A 21,063-nucleotide genomic window follows, 5' to 3' on the forward strand; every position below is an offset into this window, starting at 1 on the left:
CCTGCAGCGTCAGTAATTGCTTGTCATCTCCGAGGCATGCTTGAAACCAAGTTTTCCGCATATTCACATGGAAGAGATCTCCAAACGCGTCTAATTTGCCTTGGCAGTTGTTTCAAAGCACATTTCGCTTGCTCGTGGCGCAACCTTAAGAATGGACTTATCGAAAACGGTTAATAACCCCTTCTTTTTTCATTTCAGAAGTCACTTTACCAATTCAGCCACGTTCTTTAAAGTCATGCAAGTTTTACCAAGTTATAGCGTGTTACCCACTTTTGTATAAATGACTTTGATATCCCCATATATCAAGACGCCGCTGCATGACTTTTTTCCTGTTCTTTGGGGTGGCTACAGAAAAACACAGCCTCAAAGCGTGACTCGTAAGCTGCACTCATGTAGTGTGTTTAGCATCTCAAACAACAATTCAAAGTAAATTAATTCTTTATGAATACTGCATGAAGGACAAAGGTTACCTCTGTTGGGCTGTGAAATAACTTGGCCGATTTCTTTTACCATCTGTGTGTGTGCCGACCACGCTCTTACTTAACAGACTGTATATGATGCAAAATAAAGGGAGGAGTTTTCGCGTAACTTTACGTGATTTTTACCTACGAGCTTAAGTAGTGGGGCAGGAAACTGGGGGGGGGGGGGGGGGGGGTATCGGCTCTCAATGTATGGATGTATTTCATTTAATTGATATAGTCGAGGTTTGTTACACAGATGGTGAAATGCGTATTCTCAAACTAATTAATAATATATCAGGAACAATTAGTCAACAGTAGAGTTGCAAAACTACAGCATGCTAATGTAGGGTATCATAAGTAAGAGCAGGGTATGCTAGTTTTCCTAGTAGTCTTATTCAGTGTCAGTTAAGTTCTAACCGCGTTACATGCACATTAGGTGTGTTGCATACGTATTAGGCGTTACCTCAGATCGATCACTTTACTGGTATATGTGATAAACGTCTTAATACTCGTACATTCCACCAGATATCGGAAGCGGTGACCGTCTGGAAACAGTGGAAATATACGAAGGGCCATGTAACCTATCGAACACTTAAGATTTACTTGATTATCTTCCTGTCTTATTTACAAACAAACAGTATTTATAGCAAGATTGAAACTGTCAATGATTAATTTAGGTTTATTCGAAAACTGTTGATTTGTACAGTGAAACATAGATCTGTTGTAGTAAAAATCACGTAGCACTACAAAGCGTATTTTCCTAGGAAAATACAGATTAAAAAAATAAACATGAAACAAAATGTTATCAAACTCAGTTTGAATAACTCATCGAGTCGATACATAATATTTTCCTGTTGTTCAGAAGCCACATTACCAATAATAACAAAAAACTCATTAAATTACAATGAAATGAACACCTTTAGCTGCTTACAGGTGTTGACATACGTCAACGGGGACAGATGAAAATGAGTGCCCCGACCGAGACTCGAACCCGGGATGTCCTGCTTACATGGCAGACGCTCTATCCAACTGAGCCACCGAAGACACAGAGGACACCACGACTGCAGGGATTTATCTCTAGCACGCCTCCCGCGAAACCCACACTCAACGTATTGTCCCGCACTATATTCGTGGTGCCCCCGCCCATTCTACTCATTACTCGCGGTGCGTTGACGATTCCCGTAAGAGTTCGGGCACTGTTTGTGCATTCGCACAGAAGAAGAAGATGGTCAAGTGGCCGGTGAGCCTTAACTATATATTTACTAAGATTCGAAAAGAAGAGATACCAACTTAGTAAAAAAAAAACAATACTCTTGTCTTTGATCATGATGAAGACCGCACAAAGTCACAACAACAATTGTATTGCAGGATTTTTTTATTTATGCGTACGTGGACTATGCTTGCAGAAAATGGATTGCTTTGACTACATAAAAGCACAGATGTTATGCGAACAAGTAATTTCTATTAGTTATAAAATGCAGTTTACATTTTGTAAGGATATAATATATAAGGTGAACCAACACTGAACGAAGTGCAGTTCTAATTATGTGCAAAAAAACAAAGAAAAGACGTAGATAAGTCGTCGTAGGCTCCTAGTTTATCTCTCCTACATTCATTTATGCTTCTGTTCCTACTAATGCTACAGATTCTAACGGTAATCCTACCATTTCCTGTGTCATTTATATGCTGTACCAACGATACCAAACTGTAGTTCAACACCAACGAAGTGCAGTCTGAGTAAATCTAATATATCATATAATGAAATACATTGTGAGTGTGTGCGTCAACAATCATCAACACGTTAGATTCCATAATACACCGAAAAGCCAACACGACGTGGCATGGACTCGACTAATGTCTGAAGTAGTGCTTGAGGAAACTGACACCATGAATCCTGCAGGGGTGTCCATTAATCGGTAATCCTCGGCCACTCACTGCAGGGGCTAGAAGAACTCTCCTGCAACGATTACAGTGGGAAGTGTCTGATCACCCAACATACAGCCCCGACATGGATCTCTCTCAATTTGATCTCTGCTCACATGAACCGTTGGCCATGAAGACAACTTCAGGCAGAGACAGCGAGCTGCAAATGGGCGTAGGCAGTTGGCGGAAAGGATATTGGACAGTTGGTGTACCGCTACGCTAAATATCTAACTTGGAGAGGCGGCTTTGTAGAGAATTAGCTCGAAAGTGTAGATAACTGTTGCAAACGACACACTTTCTATTTTCGCTGTGGTTTCCATTTCGCTACCTATTTGAACTTAATAAACGAGTAGCCATAGTAATTAATTAGCCTATGCCTATAACGATGATCTTTAATTTCTTTGATTCATAATTGATTCGGGACTCCCAGAGCCAACTTCAGATGCACCTTAAAACATAAATGTTATTGATGTTAGATATTGTCACCCATTAACAAACGTGCAACACCTGTGTCCACACCACCACAAAAAATGACGCTTTGGCGGTGGTTTGCCTTCAAGGGAGTTTTGGACAATCTTGTGGTAAGATTGTCGAAATTACTATACTGTTGACTGAAATGTCAATTTATAATTTTTGTTTAACGAAATTTACCTGTATGCTAATAGCAGTAATGCTTTCAGAGCCCATCTTGTGACCCAGTCTTGGACGCTACATGTGAGCCTACAGAAAAATGTATCCAAGGCTATATTTTTCATTGGAGGATGATCGGCAGTTTGTAATAAATCAAAATGGGATGATAAATCAGTGAAGGAGCTGTGGATGTTGTATTAACAGGTTTATTCGGCATTAGGGAACCAGAAAGGCACTTTCCAATCTATAAGAGATCGTTAGTAGAACATTTTGCTGCCCAGAAGGAAATGTACAACAATGGGACATTCTTGGTCCAGATTCGAAAACACTTTCAGTGGCCAATCGAAAGATGAACTAGTAAAAAAATTTAAATATTTACATAATCTGCAATTTAGTCTCATAAAATCAGGGCTGGAGAAGGCGACTGTTACACGAAATAAATTTTCGATGGTGTATAGCAACAAACCACAAATTGGTTTTGTGTTACTTTATTCTAAAAGTACCGTTACGGGTTTCGGATTTGTACAGTTCATCATCAGATAACTTTCATAATTTCTACAAAACATATGATGCACTGGTTTGTTGGTGAGTTGCCATAGGATAAACAAAAATTCTCAGTTACAAAGGTGTAACTAAGATGGGTGTGCTACAGGCTTGTGTTGGAGTGCAGCTTAATTGAGAAGGCAGTCTGGAGCATTCCTTTTCACACTTTTCTACCAACAAAACATATTCGCAATGTTGCTTGTATTTTCACCATCACATATAATGGTTTGCATTGTTAAACATTGTCGTTTGGTCATAAAACGAATTTTCATTATACACTTCATATTTTGACTCACAGCATATGAAAACAAACACAGAGTTTACAAAGTAGATGCGTGTCAACGATGATGCGAAACAATTTTAGAAAGGAATGGCATTTTGAGAAACGAAGCGTAAATTTCAATTTTGTTAAATTGAAAAGGTATTTTGCATTACATATAGGGCATTAAATGCAGATAGACAAATGTGATCTTGTGAATTACAGTATGGGAGTAGAGCCTCATATCCCCTTGCGTTTAATGACGAGCAAGATTTTGCAGAGACGAGAAGAACAATGATGATCCTGTTACGATCGTAACGTACAAGTTTTTGGAAATATTGCGGAAATACTTCGATATAATTCAAATGATTCGTAGAAGAACTAATTGACAATGGAAACTCCTCTTAGGTCCCCTGACCCCTACCAGATTTAGTGGCGAGATGGCCAAGTGGACGGCCCGTTAAAAACTGAACACACCTCAAGCATGAAAACAGAAAGACGGTGTTTTAAGAAATGGAAAAAAGAAGCAAAGTAGAAACAGTGAGCGGGCGAAACTCAAGATGTGCGCAGTCGAACGAATTTGAATAGCAACGGCGTTGTGGTAATGTGGCCACGGACTACGAAGGTGGAGACCGTTTTAGAATCTTCCTCGCTATCAATTTCTTTTACTTATGAACTGTCCATCCGTTCATTAACATGTCTCTTCGCTGTATTCTGATCTGTGTCGTGATGTAACGTCTGTCTGCAACAGCGAGGTGTAACGGAGAGACCTCCAGACCTACGTACCTCCTATTTGTCCTACACAAGTTCCTCTTAGTATGACCTTTGCATTCCGTTTTGGATGTTCTGACTCTTGAATTCCATTATTGTAACATAGGTGACACTCGTTTATTAATTGTTTTCATTTCTGTGAGAGGTCTATGCAGCATCTCGCCTACTCTCACCATTTATCACATTTACTTGCGTAGGTAATACATTTTTACCACATGACTCATATTCTACAACCAATGCCAAGACTACAGAACGAGAAGAGATAAGTCAATGACCGGACGGACGGTACATAATTTTGTGGTACATAAAAATGGAACGTGAGAGATCTGAACACTGATGTCATCTTTGCAGTCCAACACCGTGACCAGTAAACCACGAAACCATTGTTCTTACATTTCTCTCTATATTGCACACCTTAAGCTTGGACCTTACAATGTCTGTGTTTAGTTTCTTTTTCATAGTCCAGTACACTCTCTTGCTATTTTCTTGCTCGATCTGTGTTCAATTTTTGACGATCTATCTACTGGGCCATTTTATCACTAAATCTGAGAGGGGCGAGATGATGAGTTTCTTTTGTAAGTACAGGACTACATTGCTGCAATACGTTATCTGGAGTAGCCTCCCAAGTGCTAGGCTTTATTTATTTTTCCATATATTGTCTTATGTCTTCAAACGTGCCTCTTTACTTACGCATCCGGAATACTCTTTCTAGGTCCAGTGACCATGATGATAAACACTTTTCGGAGAGTACAATGTTAAAATTCTGTTCAAATATAGGAAATCCTCCTGTCACGGTATCATATATATCTGTCGTCCGTTCGCTGTTTTATCCACTACGACTTACCGTGTACCCATGCTCATATTCTTCGCCCTGCCAGTGTATGTGAGGTCTGTTCAAAAAATTTCGGGACATTGTCCACAAAATCATTCTACGCTTACCCTTTACTTATTGTGCATGAGCCCCTTCGAAATATCAGTTATTCAAAGCAGTCTTAATCGCATTTATTATTATTATACCGCCAACTGGTTTCAAACCGACGTAGGGGTCAGCTTCTGGGCGTTTATATTGTGAAATTATAGATATCCGTCAGAAAGACTCCATTATACAACAGCTAAAATTACGTAAATTTAAAATATATTACCCAATGGTCGACTGTTGGTGGTGTCGCTCCTGTCTACATAACAGCAGGAAACTATGTGAGACTAACCCTTCATATGGTCTTAAATAGCGTGCTGAGATCACGTGAATAGGCGGCAACACCCCCAGCGGAGATCAACGGAATTTAATACAGTTTATTATATGTAATTACTAGTCACCTAAATTTAAGTCACAGTAAATAACAGAAAGCGGAACCATTCAATTTAATAAGAGTTACAATTATACTGTTAATTATAAAATAATAACAAATGTTCCGTAGTCAACTCGTAAAACTCATAAAAGAATATTACATTATGTTCCATAATATAAGATAAAACAATTTGTGACACACAAAAACTGGTGTCGTCTTGTATTAAAATATATCTATTCGTACATTTACGTAGAAAACATTTGAGTCAATTTACTTCCATATTAGCCGTTTTAGTAAATTGACTCAAATGTTTTCTACGTAAATGTAGTGTTACACGAGGGCTCATTGGAGGGGAGGGTGGAGGTCTGTTGTGTTTTCTGATGATAGCTGGTTCTACCTCTGTGCTAGTGTGGGCCATGTGTTGGTTAGTAAGAGGCCAGTTGGGATCCTGCAAATAATCTTTGGGCGTACTTGGCATACTGGACCCACACATGGGCTAAAGGCGTGGGGTGACTACAGGAGCACTCTTATGGTTATCCCACACACCCTACTGGAATTTTGTACTTCATTATGATGATTCGAATTATTGTGCTGTCAAAAATGAACGATATTCCAGGGGTTGTTTTCCAATAGGATAACGCTCGCCTTTGTAAACCAAAATGCTCTACAGAGTATCGACATGTTGCCGTGGCCTGCTCGACTACCTGATCTGTCTCTATTATTGGATGATAAAACGGGCATTATTCACAAACAGCATTACCCGTCTTTGTATAGGCTGACGAAGTGCGACAAGTGTCTTACTCCATCCCATAAACTGTCATCCGAGACCTACAACAGACAATTAATGCAGTCTTGATGTTTGCAGTCATTATGACGGTTACATCTGTTACTAATGTACCAGCATATCACATGTGCAACGACTTATCTCAGGCGTACTTTAACCTGTGATTGTGCCATGTTTATCACATATAGACTACCTAGACAAATGTATTCCCACAATTTTAGTACTCTACATTAATATTTTCTGTCAGTGTAGTTCGGTCGTAAAGCGTTTAGGCTGAACGGGCTTAGGGAGTTTCGTTAGGAGTAAATTTTCGCTGTTTTATGGATCATTTGCTTTCCTTGTTACGGATTCAGATACAAGATCTTTAGTCTTGTTCTGCAGCCGATACATGTTAAGGGGAGGTTTACTATGCTTAGTTTAAAAAAATTGATTTTTATTAAATTGCATTTTTGGATCCATAGAAGTGTTTAGAATCCATCCCTGAAAAGGTTTTTCTGAATACGGAACAAAAATGTTTGTTATTCGCGGTTGAACAAAAAAGTGCACCTGGTTGAAATTGGCCTTTTTCACGCACCAGTTTTTTTTTCTTTTGGAGGACGAATTATTGTATCAGTGCTTCGGAGGAAACACACAACATTCAAATGAAAGTTTGAACGCGTGTGTTTTGAAGTTAGCCCCAAAGCATATGCATTCTGGTGAGAAGCCTGTGGAGATTGAGACTTTCCTGGTAGTGAGCATCTTCAACGAAGGGTATTCAGCAATTCTGAAGACCATGACAACGATGGACGTCACCCTGGGACTCTATACGACGCAGTCCGCCAAGCATTCAGACGACCACCGAATTCAAGCGCCCGAAAACCGCTTATCACAGGCCGTACGAGCGGCTCTGGAGCAGCGCAGGATGGCCCAGACCGAGCAGAACCCCATCTATGAGGAAGAAGAGGGCCTAGTTTATAAATCCGGAATAGCAGATCGAACGTAAGTTGCGTAATATTGCACTTACATGTAGTCAAAACTTCAAACGCGTTTTTCTCGAAATTACGTTTTTTTTTTTTCGCGGCGTATGGTAACTTCAAATCTACTGAACCGATTGGCATGATTCTTTGTTTCCGACAAAGCTAACTAAATTGTCTAGCAGTTGTACCACTTTTAGTCCGATCCATCAACTATAAATATTTTTACTTGGCCGGAGAGGTTGAAAAATCGATGAAAAAAGCGTATTTTACTTTAAATGGCCGCCATTTTGTTTCCTATGACCCAAATAAGGGAGGTACAACTCTTAAAGAATCTTGTGTACTTCGCTAACGTTAAATCAATTTCGATTTCACACGAACCAGCTGACCTGTGACGTACCGCGCTTGGGGGTCTACATCGAAATTTTGTTTCGTTCTGACGTCACTTCTGCCTTTGGTCTTCAACATTTCCGGTAAAAAAAATGCAGTTTGTAGAGGAAATATTACTGAACATTTGGACCAAATTTGACACTGATAGCTATGGCACACCCCGAGAAAAAAATCTCAAAAACATGCTTTTTTCGGGCCAAAGATAGCGAAGCTCCCCTTAATGAAAGCGTGATATATGAGGACAGGGCAGCCGGACGGTAATAAATGTAAGTCGAAACACTAGCTTACAAGTTCCCCCTACTCGCTCTGTGTCCAAGCGTTCACTTCGATTCTAACGAAAAGCCGCAGACGGTATTCACTGCAGACAGTGTGCCATGCACCTGGACGCGGAAGTCCGTACCTTACGCAACGTCAGGCCGAGAACAACCGGAGCGTATCTAACTAAAAGCTAAACCCAGCGTTGCATGGGGAAGTTCTGACGTAGCGCACACACACACACACACACACACACATACACACATACGTGTGCGGAGCGTCACACGTTTCGGACGCCAGCTCGGAGATTCCACGCCATTTGCCGCGTCGCACGCCCCGACTGCCTCTGTCAACAGAATAAAAATCGCCACCGGGCCGTGACACGGCCGCCCCGTCGCTCCGTCCACCCCCGCCCGCCCCCGCCGCCACTCCCCACTTTTTCGCCGCACATTTTTTCCCCACGCTTTTCGCCCTCTGCGCCCTCCCCCACGACCATCGCCGTGAAGGCCCACTCTGTCACGGCGGCAGAGTCCTCCATCACCTCCTCGGCCTCACGCGGACCGCCGCAAGCCGCGAGATTCGTATGCGCGGTTCTCGCCGATATCGACGCGCTGGCCACTGACATGCCAGCCTCCGCAGCCATCTTGGCGCCGCGCCGTGTGACGAATGCGACCGCTACCTGCAGAGCCCCGCTGCCGTTGGCACGGCTGGGAGGAGATGGGGCGTACACTCGGGCGACATTTACCAATTGCGACTAACCTAGTCCACGGGCTACGCTACAGGAAGCCTGTCACTACTAAAGAGGTTTACGGTGGGAGGGCCGAAGAGTGCTAATATAACATTCTTGTTTATCTTTCATAATGGACAACTAAATAGCACCAAAAGCTCACCTATGATTTAACCACCGTCGTCACATTTCCCGACACTTATCACAAGTCGTAATAAAAGATAATTTTAGAGAGATGTTTAACACAGTTTGTGGCTGCAGGTATCGATACCACATTAGCCGGCCGGGATGGCCGAGCGGTTCTAGGCGCTACAGTCTGGAACCGCGCGACCACTGCGGTCGCAGGTTCGAGTACTGCCTCCGGCATGGATGTGTGTGATGTCCTTAGGTCAGTTAGGTTTACGTAGTTCTAAGTTATACGGGACTTATGACCTCAGAAGTTGAGTCCCATAGTGCTCAGAGCCATTTGAACCATTTGATACCACAATTCGTGTCTCACAGGTGACAACAGAACAGCGAGATTCCATCTGACACGGGCAGCGGTCATTATGGGTCTGGCTGACCTAGAGAGCGAGAGAGTGGCCAATGGTGATAGCGTCGCTGATTGGCTGAGAGCCGAGGAGGCCATGTTTTTACCAAACCTACGCTGACGTGGTACGAGTGCAAATAGAAACTGTGTGTGATTTTGTACTATTGGTTTTCTTCAACGCTTCGGACGCCACTTCCACTGTACAATAGCGTACAGGTTGTAATACGCCAGGTATTGAAGGACTTTTGCAAGTTCTCTGTCGATTCTGTTTATGTAAATTACTTTACAGTCCCTCTGTTGCTAGGATCTATGACGATAATTTTAGAACTTCACAGCAATTTTAGAGGCAAAATTTGTATTTAATGTGATTTACTGAGTGTCATCACATGAACTACAAAATCATTAAGGACAATCAAGAGGAATGCCTGGTTGCTCCGCTGTTGGGTGCAAAAACCGAAGTGAAGATGGATGTATGCTGCTCGTTGTAATCCGAGCCGGCCGGAGTGGCCGAGCTGTTCTAGGCGCTACTGTCTGGAACCGCGTGACCGCTTCGGTCGCAGGTTCGAATCCTGCCTCGGGCATGGATGTGTGTGATGTCCTTAGGTTAGTTAGGTTTTAGTAGTTCTAAGTTCTAGGGGACTGATGACCTTAGCAGTTAAGTCCCATAGTGCTCAGAGCCATTTGAATCATTTTTGTAATCCGAAGCCGGCCGGTGAGGCCGAGCGGTTCTAGGCGCTTCAGTCTATAACCGCGGGACCGCTACGGTGGCAGGTTCGAATCCTGCCTCGGGCATGGATGTGTGTGATGTCCTTAGGTTAGTTCTGTTCGGTTTAAGTAGTTCTAAGTTATAGGGGACTGATGACCTCAGATGCTAAGTCCCATAGTGCTCCGAGCCATTTGAACCAAGTTTTAATGGTTCTTGAGTGACACGATGTGTTTTAACATGTATACGGAACCCTAAGTCTAGGTACTACCGACAGGCGACTAACACTTGTGTCTGAAGTCTTGGCTATTCACATTCCTGTAACTTATAATTATCGTATGGATATTCAGTTACCTATTTTGAATTACTTTCTGCTGTTTCGGTAGAGTATTGATATGTTTCCCATTTTCTGTGGTACGAAGTTCCTAAAAGTGTGTACAGAATGACATGTTTAGCCAGAATAAGAAAGTGTAAGACCGACACACACTTAAAATGCATTATGTTATGACGGAAAGAGACGAATTTACCAATTTCAGTGATGTATATCAGCACGGAAAAATCTGAAATAGCATCATTTACTCTGAGATACATTAAATGAAACTTCTATTTCTTATTAATCAGTTGTCAATGTTTATACTGCTCCATAAAATACAGCTGCTGAAATTCGGCAGACATACTGCTTCACAATACTTCCATTTGCTCACAAATTTATCAGGACTATATAAACAAAGACGAATGTCATTTGTTGTAATCATGTACTGAGTATTAAGCTAGAAGATCTGCTTTGGTTTCATGCTTCAAACACATGCCTTAATTTACTCGTGAAGTGGCTAGCATTTCTGCTTGCGTTGCTACCTAATTGCACGTCCCGCGCGCAATCTGGTAAAAACATGGCTGGCAAGGGCCGATTGGCCACTCTCTCCCTATAAAGGCTCTCTAGGCTGACCCAGTGGCGCTCGCCCACTGAGCCACGTCTCCAGCAGCTCTGGACTACGAGCGACCTCTACCTCCGCAGTATAAGACTGCAGGCGGCAGCCACTCTGCCACTCGTACATGGAGCCGCGGAAGATCGTCTTACGAACGGCGAAATGGCAGATATTGAGATAAATAATCGAGGAACTGAGTAGCAAATATAATCGCTTAGTAGTGGAAAGGTGTCAGGAGCAGATGAGATACCTATAAAATTGTATAAAGATTGTGCGAAAGAAATTGCTCACTTTCTAGCAATAATTTACCATAGATAGCTAGAGTTACGAAGGGTCCCTAACAAATGGAAAAAAGTGTAGGTCTTTCCCGTTTTTAAAAAAGGCCGTAAGACAGATCCACACAATTATAGATCTAGACCGTTGACATCAATTTGTTGTAGAATTATGGAATATATATTTCTTGACAGTCAATACCGCTATTAGACTGTTTTTTATTTGCAGTGTTACATTTACACGATCATATTTCGGCTTCAAAGTGTCATTATCAATTGTTTTAATGTTGTGCTCAAGAATTACGACGGTTTTGGAAAGTGAACATCTCCTCTATAAAAATCAACATGTATTTTGCAAACAGAGATCCTACGAAACTCAGCTCGCTCTGTTGTTCCATGAGACCCACAGAGCAGTGGACAACGGCACTCAGATTGATGATGTGTTCCTTGATTTCTGTAAGGTATTTGCCACTTTCCCGCATTGTCGTTTAATGAGAAATACGAATTATCGGAGGAGACTTGCCATTGGATTTAAGATTTCTTGCAGATAAAACTCAACACGTCGCTTTTAACTCAACAAAAACGACGGATGTAAAGGTACCATCCAGGGTACGACAGGGAAGTGTGATAGGACCGCTGCTGATTACAATATATATTATATGATCTAGTAGAAAGCGTCGGATGCTCATTTTAGAGCTACTCGCAGAGGATGCAGTTGTCTATACCAAAGTAGCAACGCCACAAGATAGTAAGAATTTTCAGGACGACCTGCAGAGAATTGATGAATGGTGAAGGCTCTGGCAGTTGACCCTGAACGTAAAAAAAATGTGACATACTGCGCATACATAGGAAAAGAAATCCACTATTGCACAACTACACTATTGATGACAAACAGCTGGAGATAGCGTCTGCCGTAAAATATCTAGACGTAAATATCCAGAGCGACCGTAAGTGGAATGACCCTCATAAAATATTTAGTAAGAAAAGCAGATACCAGACTCAGATTCATCGGAAGAATCTTAAGGAAATGTAACTTACCCATGAAAGAAGTGACTTATAAGGCGCATGTCCATCCGATTCTTGAGTACTGTTCATGTATCTGGAATCCATATCAGGTAATATGATAAAGGAGATAGAAAAGATCCAACGAAGAGCTACGCGTTTCGTCACGGGATCGTTTAGCTGGCGAGAGAGCGTTATGGTGATGCTAAACAAACTCCACTGGCAGACGTTACAAGACATGCGTTTTGCATCACGGAGAGATTTACTATTGAAATTTCGGAACAACACTTTTCAGGAGGATCGGACAACGTATTACTTCCCTCTACATACATTTCACTTACTGAGGAGAAAATTTGAGAAACTATAGCTAGTACAGAGACTTATAGACAATCTTTCTTCAAAATATGGTTCAAATGGCTCTGAGCACTTTGGGACTTAACATTTGAGGTCATAAGTCCGATAGAACTTAAAGGTACTTAAACCTAACTAACCTGAAGACATCACACACAGCCATGCCCGAGGCAGGATTCGAACCTGCGACCGTAGCGGTCACGCGGTTATAGACTGAAGCGCCTAGAACTGCTCGGCCACCGCGGCCTGCAATCATTCTTCCCATGCTCTGTTCGTGAGTGGCAGGTTTGGAGGAATCAGACAGTGGTACCGAAAGTACCCTCCGCCACACACCATTATGAGGCTTGCGGAGTATTATGTAGATGTAGATGAACAGGCATTGCAACGACTACAGCTGTCAAGAAATAAAGTATTCGCAGTTGCGAATATCGACCATTGACTATAGATCATAATGACGACAGTGAAAATTTGTGCTAGGCTGGGACCCGAACCCGAATTACCCAAACTACGCGAGCTAAATACTATACCGTTTCGGCTATCTGTGCACGAATCACGGCCAGATCAAATTTCCATATGCCATCACCCATGTATCACAACTCCTACTTGATTTGTGCACGTCCAACTGAAGTAATTACGGTGACCGTTCATGGAAAGCGACAGATCTGGGCTTAAGTCCCAGTCCAACACTAATTTTCATTGTCGTCACTTTTAACATACAGCCGAAGGTGGTTCATACACGCAGCTGCTAATACGTTGCCTGTATTGATATTTCCGTGATGTCAGCGATCTCGTGCGGTGATTGACTGACGGAATCAAACCGAGCAGCAGCTGGTTTATGTGTTTGCGAAGCAGGCATGCTGTATTTCTTCGTCTTGAGTATCACGAAAGTACGTAGCTTTAGGAAGACAATGCGTTACAGTTCTCTCAAAAAGGTTAATTTTTAGAATGGTTTGTTGTGCTACAGTGTTGAAAAATGTGACGTCGGCCGGCCGCGGTGGTCTCGCGGTTCTAGGCGCGCAGTCCGGAACCGTGCGACTGCTACGGTCGCAGGTTCGAATCCTGCCTCGGGCATGGATGTGTGTGATGTCCTTAGTTAGGTTTAAGTAGTTCTAAGTTCTAGGGGACTGATGACCACAGCTGTCAAGTCCCATAGTGCTCAGGGCCATTTGAACCATTTTTTTGCGACGTCGGTTAAAAACCATGTTACCACCCGTTTTTAAACAGTTCATTTAGTTGGTAAACTGGTTTAAAACAACGAAATTGATGCTTAGCACTTATGCTCATTTACATTACCGTAATTCATTTTTTATAGATGAAATCAGCTAGTCTCGCCTTCTGTATACAAAATGATCTATGACCATTTAATTCAAATTTGAGCGTTTCAATAGTTCTTTTCGAAGTTCATGTTGCACAATTGTGCGTAATAAATTGCACACTGAATTCAGATTGTGTTGTTCTGAGGCTCATGGTCTGTATCAGTTCTGAAGAAAAGAAAACTCGCTGCAACTGAGGCACAGTACACTCATAAAAAGAAACTTGCCAATGTTGGTAACGGGGCATTTATGACCTGCAATTTCCTCTATCGTGAAACTGCGGTTTGTACAACTTGTCGCTAGGTGGTAATCGTTATTCAAGTGCATTCTGCCCCAAAATTTACAAAATTGTTCCTACAATGGTGAAAACTACCAATTCTAGAACTAAAAACTATCTGAAACACTATTAAAACATTAATACTTAACGTCGCTTAGTAACGCATAAAAAAGAAACTAGCGATACACAGAGACAGTAGCCTGGTACTGAAGTTTCAGACACTCTATTCCTTCGTGTGGAAGTTGATAAAATGCCATTAGGCTCTGCTAGATGGAACTTCTGCAACCTCCACAAGAACTGTACCATGCAGGAAACACGCCCCCAAAACAATTTTTTTTTTTTTTTTTTTTTTTTTGGAATCGTCAGTCTTCTTGCTCTATAAACACTGTCCACTTAGAATTCTTCTCCTGCGCCAAACTCTTCATCTGAGAGTAGCAATTGCAAACTACATCCCTAGTTATTTGCTGGATGTATTCCACCCTCTGTCCTCAACTACAATGTTTACCCTCTACAGCTCTCTCTTGTAACATGAAGGTTATTCCCTGATATCTTAACGGATAACCTATCATCCTGTCACTTCATCTTGACAGTGTTTCCCACATATTCACTTCCTCGCTGATTATGCGAAGAGTCTCCTCGTTTCTTACTTTATCTGTCCACCTACTTCTTAGCATTCGACTGTAGCACCCCATCTTAAACGCTTCTGTGCTCTTCGGTTTCGGCTTTCCAACAGTTCTCGTTTCACTACCGTACGATACTGTGCTCCCAACGTACGTTCTCCGTAATTTCTTTACCAAATGAAGGCCTGTGTTTGATATTGGCAGATTTCACTTGGTCAAGATTGCTCTTTTTTTACCACTGCTAGTCTGCTTTTCATGCGCTTCTTGCTCCATCCGTTACGAGTTATTTTCCTGCCTAGGTAGCAGAATTCCTTAACGTTATCTACTTCATGGTCACCAATCTTGATATTAAGTTTCTTGTTGATCTCATATCTGCTGCCCCTCACTACTTTCGTCTTTCTCCTATTGACTCTCAATCCATATTCTGTACTCATTAAACTGTTTATTCCATTCAATGGATCCTGCTACCAGTCTTCACTTTCACTGAGGATAGCAATTTCATATTCGAATCTTATCATTGGTAACCTTTCACGCTGAATTTTAATCCCACTCTTTAGCCGTTCTTTTATTTCCGTCCTTGCTTCTTATCTGTACAGATTTAACAGTGGCAGGCGAAAGATTAAATTCCTGCCTAACACCATTTTTAATTCGAGCACTTCGTTTTTGATCCTCCAGTCTTATTGTTCTGTCTTGGTTCTTGTGCATGTTGTATATTACCCGCCTTACCCTATAACTTACCCCCATTTCTCTCAGAATTTCGAACATCTTACACTCCAGTATATAGAGTTATCCGTTATTTCGAGATGCATCTTTAAGATTATCTATAATTTGTTCGAAATTCATCACTCTACTTCAATCATTCCAGAAGCATTTACTTCCTTCATTCGTGTGGGACTTACTGAAGGTGTGTCCTAATAATTTATATTCAGTAACATAGTATTAAGAAATACACAGTATGGACACTTTTGGGCCACCCTGCCTCAGAGACTGCAACTACGTGCCGGTGTTGGGTTCGGTGTTTTGGAGGAGGAGACCAGACAGCGAGGTCATCGGTCTCATTGGATTAGGGAAGGACGGGAAAGGAAGCCGGCTGCATCCTTTCAAAGGAACCATCCCTGTATTTCTCTGGAGCAACTTAGGGAAATCAAGAAAAACCTAAATCAGGATGGCTGGACGTGGGACTGAACTGTCGTCCTCCCGAATGCGAGTCCAGTGTGCTACCGACCGGTGTGCTTATGACTGTTGCAGTACACACAGGCACAGTAGAGTCAACAGTATCCGCCTACGTCACACCCATGCGAGACAGCTCGAGCCCATCACCATGTCTTGAGGCTACAGATAAGAGTGCCTTGGAAGAACTGGGTTGAGTCGATTGCTAGCAGTCAGGTCTAGTGGTCGACTAAGAAGTGGGCTTGGAAAGCTAAAGGCTGCGATAATGAACTGGGTCGGCTCACAAAATATTTGTCCGTGCCTTGAACCTAGCCTTAGCCCGGAATAACGCGTGTCTCGGGATCCATATTAAATTGCAGGTTTCCTTTACTCTGGGGTTGGGGGGGGGGGGGGGGATAACTAGGGTAGGCTAGGGACCAGCAATTCGCAGAAGTTGTTTCAATTCCAGCCATTTTAGTCACATAGGACTATCAGTTACCGTATGTGTCAAAAGATAGAGATAACTCCTCTTCATTCGTATGTTGTACTTAAGAAATTATAAGTTATACTATTTGGTAATTTAAAATTACACATAAAAATTATTGTTTACTGTGTTTCAAATGCGTAATCTCTATACTCTACCATCTCACTGGTCTGATGCACCCTTCCATATATTCCTCTTCTGTTCCAATTTCATAACACTGTTGGATGTATTCAAATCTCTCTCTTTCCCTACGGTTTTTACATCCTTAAACTCTCTATAGTACCATGGAAACTAATCCTCGTTGTGTTGATACATATCTTGTCATCCCATCTGCTCTAATTAGTATTTTGCACGTGCTTCTCACCTCGCCTATTTCTGCTAAGGACCTCCCCGTTACATTTTGTCAGTACACGTAATTTTTCACCGTGCTTCTGTAACACCACATCTGGAACGCTTCGAAGCTTTTCTTTTCCAAGTTTTCCCTAATCCATCATCAAACGTTAGGCACGGGCTTTCTGAAATTTGTTTCTAACAATAAGGCCATTGTCTCCTCTTAGGGAGACTTGCTTTAGCAGGGAATTCACTCCATTCCTGTGCTAGTTCACTTACCAGATTATCTGTTATTTTGTTCTCGACTTAGCAGAACTAACCTGTTCAATCTACCACGTGGACTAAAATTCAGATGATAAGTTTCGCTCTAAAACGTTTGCTACTACTAATTAATTTCGAATTTGTTGATTTATCTCAATCCATACGTGGTCTGTTAGAAAAGTACCCGACCTTATTTCTTTTAGCGAATACCAGACGGACTTTAATGTAGTTCACTTGCATGAACCGACGTTGAATCTTGGAGGGCATGCTGAATTTTTTCCCTCCTGTCGATAGTGTCAGTTCTTGGTAAGTAACAGTTGAGTGAGGTAATTTGTGTCCGTTTTTCGTTGCTATGGAAATGACGTAACGACTGGAGCATCGGTACTGCATCCGATTTTTCCAGAAGCTGTGCGGCAGGCAGGTGGAAACCATTCGGAAGCTTCAGACACCTTTCAGTGACGATGCTATGGGCATCACGCAGATTAAGGAGTAGTACAACCAGTTTAAGGAGGGCTCCAATCGGTGGATAGCGAGCCACGCTCTGGTGGGCCACCAACATCCCAAATGAGCAGGTCACTGCCAATGCGAACGCTGTCGTCATGTGGGCCTGTCGTGTGATTATCAGAGAAATTGTGGAAGAGGTGGGAATTAACTCTTTTTCGACATATTCGATTGTGACCGATGATTTGACCATGGAGAGAGTGACGGCGAAATTCGTGTAAAGGCTGCTGGCGACGGAGCAAAAGCAACTTCGTGTTGAAGTCTCAGAAGACATGTTGACTCCATAGACAGCGACCACGACTTGGTGAACACCATAATCACTAGTGACGAGTACGGGGACGACCCAGAAACCAAATATCAGTCGGCACAGTGGAAGTATCTCTCATCACCAAGACCAAAGAAAGCCCTCCAGTTTCACTGCAGCATCGAAGTGCTGATGACTGGTTCCTTTGACTCCCGCGGTGTGGTACTCCACGAGTTCGCACCACAGAGTAAAAAGTCACCAAAGTGTACTACAGGGACGTTCCCCGTCGCATACGTGATGCTCTGCGGCGCAAAAGGCCGAACTTGCGGACAACGGGAAATTGGTGCCTCCATCAGACTATTTTGGAGAAAAAACTACTTACTCCCCTGATTTGGCTCCCTACGACTTCTATCTGTTTCTAAAACAGAAGAGCCCATTGAAAAGAACGCGATTTCATACAAGAGATGAAATTACGGCAGCTACGACAGCAGAGCTAACGTCCATTCCGAAAGAAGCGGTTTCGGCATTCTTTCAGCAATGGTAGCACCACCATGAGAAGTTTGTGGAGTCCCAAGGGAACTACTTCGAGGTTGATTATGTTAAAGGTAAGCCAGTGTTTTTCCCGGGCCAAAGGTTGTGTACTTTTCTAACAGACTTCGTACTCTTGGCTCAGTGACTGTTCATTGGACTCAACAGGTCCTGTAATTATCCATAATTTTTTACAGGTTGTTTTAATCTCACTACGATAAATATTTTGTTTCGATCATTGTTTCTTTGACCTACAGGTATAACAGCAGGGGGCAAAAAACTGCTTGTTTAACTTGCATCATTTTCAGTGGAGTATTTCTGCCCTAGTTTTCTATTCTTCTAATGTTGAAAAATGTCTCAAGGTACAATATGGTTGTTTAAATAGGAACAAATATTCCACCGACATTAAAAGCGTTATTGATGCTGTATTTAGACACAGATATATTATATTATTATTCTGTTGCACACCAATAATCAGTAAGTGAAATCAAATAATTGTTGTTTGACACGTTGTACGTTACCCATGTTTCTCTACAAATTTTGTTTCTCTCCTAAGTAAAATGGAGTAACAGGTTTAAAGGTTCCTTTTTCTGCGTCGACAGATCTGATGAAAGCGTCTTGCTTGGCTGCATTATCAAGCGCAAAGTCAGAACTGCTTCTCTGGGGCCCTTACCTTTCTAAAGCGCAAATGACTGCCGCTTAAGAGACCTTCACAATTCTTTTACACTCCTGTTTAGAGGAGAGTATTGGACCTTTAAGACTTTCTCTCTGTAAGAGAAGTTTAATGTATTTTCTTATTCCATTTTTAAAAGACGTTTGCTGTAGCGGTTTCTCAAAATTACAATAATTATTGTGAGAAATTAAAATTTTTCCGATACTGAAAAATATTCCAAGGTACACTTTGGTCGTTTACATAATAACAAATATTCCATTGACATTAAAAGCATTGTCGATGCTGTATTTAGCCACTGATCTGTTCTGTTGTTACTCTGTTACTACATCTAATGAGGCCATTGGTGGAGGATTGCCAGAAGCTATGGGTGAAGTTTACTTTTACCTTAGATTTAGATATATATGTTAATGCAACGTGTATTTTTAAAATTTGCAGTTTTAAGCCATTGTTAGATCGTATGCTGCATCTAGTTTACAAGCGAGGAGGTTGCTACAGTTATGTTTACTAATACACACATAATGAAAATATATGGAGCGTAAGTACTTGAATCTACAGGGTGTTACAAAAAGTTACGGCCAAACTTTCAGGAAACATTCCTCACACACAAATAAAGAAAAGATGTTATGTGAACATGTGTCCGGAAATGCTTAATTTCCATGTTAGAGCTCATTTTAGTTACGTCACCTACGCTTCCACCCACGCTCAATGGAGCACGTTATCATGATTTCATACGGGATACTCTACCTGTGCTGCTAGAACATGTGCTTTACAAGTACGACACAACATGTGGTTCATGCACGATGGAGCTCCTGCACATTTCAGTCGAAGTGTTCGTACGCTTCTCAACAACAGATTGGGTGACCGATGGATTGGTAGAGGCGGACCAATTCCGTGGCCTCCACGCTCTCCTGACCTCAACCCTCTTGACTTTCATTTATGGGGGCATTTGAAAGCCCTTGTCTACGCAACCCCGGTACCAAATGTAGAGACTCTTCGTGCTCCTATTGTGGACGGCTGTGATACAATACGCCATTCTCCAGGGCTGCATCAGCGCATCAGGGATTCCATGCGACGGAGGGTGGATGCATGTATCCCCGCTAACGGAGGACATTTTCAACATTTCCTGTAACAAAGTGTTTGAAGTCACGCTGGTACGTTCTGTTGCTGTGTGTTTCCATTCCCTGATTAATGTGATTTGAAGAGAAGTAATAAAATGAGCTCTAACATGGAAAGTAAGCGTTTCCGGACACATGTCCACATAACATATTTTCTTTCTTTGTGTGTGAGGAATGTTTCCTGAAAGTTTGACCGTACCTTTTTGTAACACCCTGTATAAAGCATCCCATAATCGTTTGTTGAATAACATACAAAATTATCGAGTATCGGAGCAATTTGTGATTTGATACAGGAGGCCCTTGGAAGCAGGACCGAGCACAACGTTCTTAACGGAATAATATAGACACATTTGAAGATTATTTCAGGAGTACCCCACACGAAGCAATATCGACGATCATTCTTCTCAAGTGAATTTCGTGTATAGAACACCAATGGGAGGAAGAGATAGTGGTACCAGGAGTCCCCTTCGCGCTGCACCATAACATGTCTTGCGAAGTGTACATATAGATGTAGAATTGTCACGCTGTTTTCAGGTACCTTGACAAGACTCTGTGTTTGAGTATTCGGATGATTAACAACGCTCATCCGCCGATGTTAATAGAACACTAAACATATCTGTAACTCACAAAATGTCGAATGGAATTAAGTAACATCTATTCCTGAAATTGTGGCTCTTGAAATGTACGGCACACGGTGATTTGAGACAAGAAGTTAGGAAGAATAACGTTTTCTGATGCCTAAATTCTAGGGGCCGTCAAGGGTTGACGGAGGGAACAACCGAGACAGAGGAAACACTTGT

Source organism: Schistocerca piceifrons, chromosome 7, assembly GCF_021461385.2.
Source record: "Schistocerca piceifrons isolate TAMUIC-IGC-003096 chromosome 7, iqSchPice1.1, whole genome shotgun sequence".
NCBI lineage: Eukaryota > Metazoa > Arthropoda > Insecta > Orthoptera > Acrididae > Schistocerca > Schistocerca piceifrons.